The following is a 6,859-nucleotide window of genomic DNA, read 5'->3' as shown; positions in this document are numbered from 1 at the left end:
ATTGTTTTTTATTCCTAAAGACAACTAATTCCATATTTTCCAGGAAATTAGCAAACTTAATTCACAGCGGCGAGCAGCAAAAGTATATAACCACAGGACGGGGAAGACGGGATTTGCTGATATTGGAGAACAATTGGTGAGTACATTGTCTGTCTCGACATTTATACACGTAGGCACTTTGTTAATTTGTTTGGGTATGATAAACCTCTAAGAGTTTCGAAGACATGCACCGTATTAACCCTGTCATTTGCGTGATTATTTTGTAACCATAGAAAAAAGAGTTGGGACCATCCTTTAATGGAAAAAATCGAAGGCCTTCAATATGGAAAAGAGCTTACTCAAAAAAAGGAAAATATATTGAAGCAGCTACGAAAAGAGTGGCTGAAAAGATTGTAAGTTTTCTAATCGTTTATTATTATGTTTTAATGTTAGACATGAATGCTTGTTGTGATTTGGATTTGCTAAATCCTTGTTTACTTCAAAACTTAATTGAAGGATGTGCTGACTAAGAAAGTGGAGGAGGGAAAGGTAGTTATTGAAGGAAGTAAGGACATCTTAACTCTAGCATTGGGCACACCCGAAAGCATCCCGGGTCGCGACTCGAAAGCAGTTGGAAAGGGATCACTCCCACCACATATTTCCACGTTAACAAACGTGGCTCAAAGGAACATGTTACGAAGTTGGAATCGACAATTCAGGAGCAACGGGACCAAAACTACCGTCTTCAGGAAGATGTTAGGTTGTTGTTGGATAAAGTCGAGGAAGGTTGGAGGACAAAGATAATTCCTTACCATCTGAAAAAATCTCTTCAAACAGCAATACGAGTGTCAATATTGATCATACGATACACTCATCTGGCAAACATCAATCTGGTAGATTAGTTAAAAATGCTCAGCAAGTAAGTTACTACCTGTGAATGTTTTTTTATTTTTTTTATTGGTAACCCCGCCATCTATTTGCATGCATCTTTCATCGTTGCATCTAGTGTTTGTGCAACAACAGTTTGACCCAACCATTTTATGCATTCCGACCTTCTAACTACAAATTTTATTTTTCTGACTAATAGTTGAAAAAAATTGGGAAGGCAGCCCAACCCCCATCAAAGCCCAAAGCAGATCATGGTAACAAAGCAAATAAGAAAACACAAGAAGGTCAAACACCATTTTCGAGGCCAACATCTGGTCTAGGACAGGCAAGTAGCATTTTACACGTGATATATATAATTTTAATAATGTTGCGTGGTTCTAAGATTATACTTCAATTGTAGGGCCTAGAGTGTAATTTGGCTCAATCTGATCGTGTGAACAAGACAAATAAGAATAAAACACGGGGTCAAACACCATTTCAGGGTCTAACATCTGGTCTAGGAGAGGTAAGTAGTATTTTACACGTTATATATATAATTTTAAAATGGTTCTAAGATTTATACTTCAATTGTAGGGCCTAGAGTGTAATTTGGCTCAATTTGATCATGTGAACAAGGCAAATAAGAAAACACGGGGTCAAACATTTGGTCTAGGGAGGTAAATTGTAGTTTATATCGTAATATGTTATTAAAATATAATGTCGTGTGCTTATTATGATACTTAGACATTTATATAGGAAAAAGAATGTTATTTGGTGCGGTTGGCCGATCAAATATTGTTCTTTGAAGGCTTGGTATAATGAGGGAAATAAACGAAAAGAAATTCACGGTTACCCTTTAGGACTCGATAATGTTCGTGTTGCGGTTGTATCGCTTGTTTCTGAAGAAGTTGGCCGTCTTGCTCTTCCTATACAAGTTAATGAGGAGCTTAGATATGTCAGAGATGCTCTTGGCGCACAAGTTCCTTGGCCAAAGGACCATGTCTATTATAAAGGCGACATTGAGGTAAATAACAAGATTCTTTTATATGAAGTTATATGATCGATTTCTGAATTTGGCTTCTCTTTTTAATAATTGGTTGTTCTGAATTTTTTAATTTAGGGAAGTAAAAATCAAACTAGTGATGGTCATAATCAAGGTGCAATAGATTCGTTTTGTGGGATTCCTCAATATGGCTTCGAGGGGACCAAGGTTCGATACATTTTCCAAAAGAGGGAGGAGAATTGTTTGGAGATAATATGGGTAGTTTCATTATGGAGAAAAGCGATATAATGGATGTATGTAACATGGGTTGGTTAGATGCTACTATTTTGGTGGTATACATGAGGTTAGAATATCTACAAAATTTTATTGTTGGTGTTATCGTAAATCTGAGATATTCATCTTTAGTTTTAGTAATTATGATTGTTTTTTTTTTTCTCTAGGATTCTTTATGACGAATTTGTGAGTTGTCGTGATGTCGTCGGATTTGTAAACCCTTTATCTTTCACAAGAGCTAATGGGAATGAGAAAACTCAAATTATCGTGGAGAGCTTGCAGAATACAAGTGGAAAAAGAGTTGTTCTTATCCCTTATAATCCAGGGTAAGGATATTGTCTTATATTTTTAATACTATCCATGTTTTATCATTTTCATTGAAATGTATATTGTAGTTTTAATGTCTAATTTTTCTTTTTTAACCACACAGGCCTCTGATCTTTTTATAGTGGACATTGGGTTTTGATTGCCATTAATTTATCGCGGATGACTTTTAATTGGTTGGATTCGATGCATAATCTTCCGTCTAATGATATGGATATCTATTTTAACAGGTTTGTCATGAGTGTGTATGTATATGAAATAATTAGATCATTACGTGCTTATCTTTTACTTGCTAATTAGGTTTTACATTGATCTTATTTTGAAGTGCGGTCATGAAAATAGAAAGACTTGAAGGGAAAGGAAGTAAAGGTCCAGTGAAGTGGGAGAATATTATGGTAATAAACAAATTAAATTCTTATACATACATACTTGTGTATTTGGAAAAATATATACTTATGAATATTTTCCCCATGTTTGTACTTAGGGTCCATCAACCAACCGGTAGTAAAAGAGTGTGGGTATTACGTAATGAAGTTTATGAGAGAAATAATAGAAGCTTGTTCAGATAATTCTTTTGAAAATAAGGTATAATTCGTCATACACTAGTATTCTATATTTTGTGTTACTCTTCCTTTTTTAGTTATTATATACTTTTTGATTTTTGATCGTGTAGATGACAAATCTATCTCTCAAAGCTACATACACACAAGAGGAACTTGATGTTGTTCGACTTGAAATTCTTAGATTCATCCAGCATAATGGAGTGTTTAAGCCAAGCGTCGAGTCTTAGCTAGGTTTTGACCCATTCCAGTTAAGGTGTGGTGCTTGGTCTCACCATTTTTTTTTTTATATTTTAGATAGAACAAATAGATTGCTTTTTTGATTGATGCAACAAGTTAGGTCATTATTATTTTGATAGAACAAGTAAATTTGGATGTTTCTTTCATTATTGATGACTCAAAAAAGTTCAAAACTCTTTTAGCAATTCAATGTCTTCGTGTTGGATGTCTAAATTTATTTCTTTTGTTTGTGTTGCACTATGAATTGTTCATTTGAGCAATGTGTTTTTAAATCCAGTGTGGATATATATGGTGAAAATGGGCAGGTTGCAGGTTGAATGAATATGATTAGAATCAAATAATTAGGGGCTTTTATTTAAAAAAAAAAAAAAAAAGACTATAAACCACGGTTTGTATCCAACCGTGGTATATATCATATTTATTTCCCACGGTTTGTAACCGTGGTATATATCAGTTTATATAACCCACGGTTTGTATCCAACCGTGGTATATATGGTATATATCGGTTTGTTTTTATATAACCCACGGTTTGTATCCAACCGTGGTATATATCAGTTTATATAACCCACGGTTTGTATCCAACCGTGGTATATAAGAGATATTTCCCACGGTTCACATCGAATATAGCAGACTTTTCGGGCTATTAACCACGGTTTGTAAATTCTAATACCACTGTTTTACTAAAAACCGTGGTATATAAGAGATATTTTTCCCCACGGTTTTGTTAGAAGCATTTGTCATGGTGGTTGTTACCACGGTATGAAAACAGTGGCTAAAGGCTTTTTACCACTATAAATAACAGTGGTATATAGGCTTTTCTGTAGTAGTGTCTTCACTCCTCTCTCTCTAGGTTCTCTTCACTCTCTGTAATGAATTTTGTAGTCCCTTCTCTCCTCTCCTATTTTTCTCTTTATACCCTCCTCTCCCTTCCTTTTAGTTGTCTACTTGTCCCCTCATCTCACAGTCTCCTATTTTCCACATGTGAGTTTCTCCGCCAAGTGATGTATGCATCTTCGGACAGTGTAGTCTTCAAGACGTCATTAGACGGCATGGGCGGTTTGAAGGAAAATAAGGGCTCAATGTACATGTAGATCAAGGGCAGCTTTATTGAATATAGTTAAGGGTACTAGAGAATTTTGAGTGATTTGAGATGATGAAATAGAAGGCTTGAAGAGACTGTTATCGACCAAAGCAATTATTGGTGCATCAGTTATATTGGCCATGAAGGGAAGAAGTAGATCGAGGGTCTATTAAGAACGAGATTGGTTTTTCTGTGGGCAGTTAGGTGTATTCACTAATGATCATTTGGCATAATGAGCATTTGGCATATAACTATATAAGCAGTTACAGTGTGTGGTGTATAAAGATTATGAATAACCATATAAGCGGATAAATTATTGGGGTGTAGACACAGAGACTGAAGAACATGGTGTCAATAGGTTCCCGTTTAACCAGTGCATTGAATATAGTTGAGCTTCTTATTTATTTCTACTTTTAAATATACATATAATATTTAGCTCTCCAATATGGCTTCCTTGTTTGAAGGGAGACTCAATTGGGTCGCCAAATGGGAAATGCTTTTTTTTTCCGCTAAAAGGTAATTGATTAAAAGAATAAAATGTTACAAGGAAAAAGAATAAGAAGTGTTAAGAACTGTATAGTATGGGTATCATCAGTTGTGTACCCACCTATTACATTCTACATTTAGCTTATGAAACAGAAGTAAGTAGTAAAGTGGTTCTCCAGATTTCTCACAAAAGGAGGTTTATTGTCCCACCATTTACTTTCTCCATTTTGCAATGTTGCTCCATGTCTCGCACAGCTATCCACACCTGAGTTTGTCTCCCTCCATGTAGCTGTAACATTGATCCATGATGCTTTTTCCATGAGTTACTTCCACTTTGTTCTAACCCTCCAATACACTATGTCATCTTGAAACGCTTTGACTACCGATGCAGAGTCGGATTCCACCCAAATGGAAAATGCCATTTCTATGGATTTATAGATTTGTAAACTAACTCAGGTGTTGTGCATATGATTGGTAAATGTATATGGGACCTACCTAGCAGGAAACATATGCTATTTACAATGATGTAGTCCTCTTCTTCAACTAAACTGATGTGTAATGTACTTAGGTATATTTCAACATATCAATACAATCTACTCACGTAGCAAAAAAAAAACTCAACAGACACCTCGATCAATGGCTTAACTCCTCATGATCACTAGCTTTTGCAAGGGAAGATCCATGTTGTGAGAACGTGGGGCATGTGGCTTAGGCAAATAGATATATAACTAGGCACTAGTCGCATTTTTAAACCTATTCAATTATTAGAAAATGTGTGAACAATTAAAAGCACATCTGATCAAGTACGACCATGTGACGTCCCAAACATAGCATAATGGTGATTGGTGGGTGAAACAGAAAAAATTTAAGGCGAGGGAGGGAGTAGGTTCAGGAGGGTAAATCCCCTCATTTAAGAAATGAAGTTGCTTCCTATGCCACTCCCTCCTCTGCTTACATATGTAAGTATAAAGGGCAAGCTACACAGAGCTGTTATGTTAAGTTGATGGGTCAACGGGTATTACCCCCAGTAGATGAGCCAATTAGGATCCCCGAAATACACAAAAAAAAAAAAAGTCAACCCAATTTGATTTTTTTTTTGTGGGGGGTAATACTAGTTAACCCATCCCTAAGTTGATTGAGTTGAGCATCTTTGTATCTTGATAGTAGCTTATGGCAATATCACATCATTGACATCAAGCTGATGTCCAAATTGAATGAGGTTTGGTAAGTGCTACAGAACTTTGTTCATTGCAAGTTTGCACCATCATGTATGATACAAGATCAACCCCATCATGTACGATACAAGATCAACCCCATAACAAAAATTCTATGAGGGGTCAAACGTGTATAATTCAAGGTAATGCACAAGTTTTCGATAAAAATTCAGCACAAAAATATTGTTAAATTCGATGCGGAAAGTATTCATGTATAAATCGAGATTCTGCACAATTCGTAACACTTTGAGATCATGCACATACTAAAACTTAGATTTTATCTATAATAAAAACATGTTTTGTTGCTGTATCAGCCTATTTTACGACCACCGAGGTGGCATGCCAGCTGGCCCGAAGTACAGTAAGAAAGTAAAGGCGCGAAGCACCGGATCGTGACCACAGCACCCTGAAAGAGGACAGACCGTACAGAGGCAGGTGAGAAAAGTGAGGGAAAAGTCAAAGAAGTGGCAACTTAAAAGGAAAAGAATGAGGGGTACAGAAGCGGGGCAGCGGAACCCTAAGAGGACAAGTGTGCAAGGGTGGACTGAAGGATGGGAGGCAGATCAAAGGATGAAAGGGAAGGAGTGGTGATATAAAAAGGAACAGTGAGAAAGAAAGCAGGAGGAGAAAAAAATAGGAGTGAAAAAAACCGAGACTTAGGATCTTAGAGGTGAGAATTTATGTTCATACATTTGGCGCCGTATGTGGGGAAGAGGTAGGTCCATGACTTGGGAAGAAGGGAAAATTACGGAACATGGCTCCAGCTAAGAGAGGAAGAGGTAGAGGAAGAGGGAGAGGACGAGGTAGAGGAAGACCGAGGAGGGAGGAGGCC

At 36.6% G+C, this 6,859-nt stretch overlaps 2 long non-coding RNA genes across 2 annotated transcripts; both read left to right on the top strand.

Moving 5' to 3' along the window:
* On the top strand, window positions 1–3,459 carry LOC147480499 (uncharacterized). Its single transcript, XR_015206954.1, has 2 exons — window positions 1–136; window positions 3,120–3,459. It is a non-coding gene; the product is annotated as an uncharacterized LOC147480499 (long non-coding RNA).
* On the top strand, window positions 2,305–2,842 carry LOC147480500 (uncharacterized). The gene is made up of 3 exons (XR_015204107.1): window positions 2,305–2,448; window positions 2,572–2,676; window positions 2,772–2,842. It is a non-coding gene; the product is annotated as an uncharacterized LOC147480500 (long non-coding RNA).
* Window positions 3,460–6,859: the final 3,400 nt, after the last annotated feature.

The sequence above is a fragment of the Coptis chinensis genome, chromosome 8 (genome assembly GCF_015680905.1).
Source record: "Coptis chinensis isolate HL-2020 chromosome 8, ASM1568090v1, whole genome shotgun sequence".
Classification (NCBI taxonomy): Eukaryota; Viridiplantae; Streptophyta; class Magnoliopsida; order Ranunculales; family Ranunculaceae; genus Coptis; species Coptis chinensis.
The sequence above is the reverse complement of the archived record's forward strand: the minus strand, read 5'-3'. Positions and strand labels throughout refer to the sequence as shown.